This window comes from Phytophthora infestans, genomic scaffold, assembly GCF_000142945.1.
Source record: "Phytophthora infestans T30-4 supercont1.29 genomic scaffold, whole genome shotgun sequence".
Taxonomy (NCBI): domain Eukaryota; phylum Oomycota; class Peronosporomycetes; order Peronosporales; family Peronosporaceae; genus Phytophthora; species Phytophthora infestans.
This window is the reverse complement of record NW_003303730.1, coordinates 1305136-1305388: the sequence shown is the minus strand read 5'-3', so window position 1 is coordinate 1305388 and position 253 is coordinate 1305136.

Below are 253 nucleotides of genomic sequence, written 5' to 3'. Positions count from 1 at the left end.
CAACGTCAGTCTCCGCTTGTTGTCTGGCGGAAGACCGAATACAGAGTCCATAGAAATGGACTGCCAGCACTCCGACGTTGTCGGCAGTGATTGGAGTGGAGCCTGCGAATACGCAACAGGCTTCACGCGTTGGCACACTTCGCAAGCACGTACGTACTTGCGCACCCTCTTGTACTGGTGGTAGTAGAAGTCTCTCGTGAGAAGCGTGTATGTCCTCTCACGGCCCGGATGCCCTGCCGTGGGGGCATCGTGG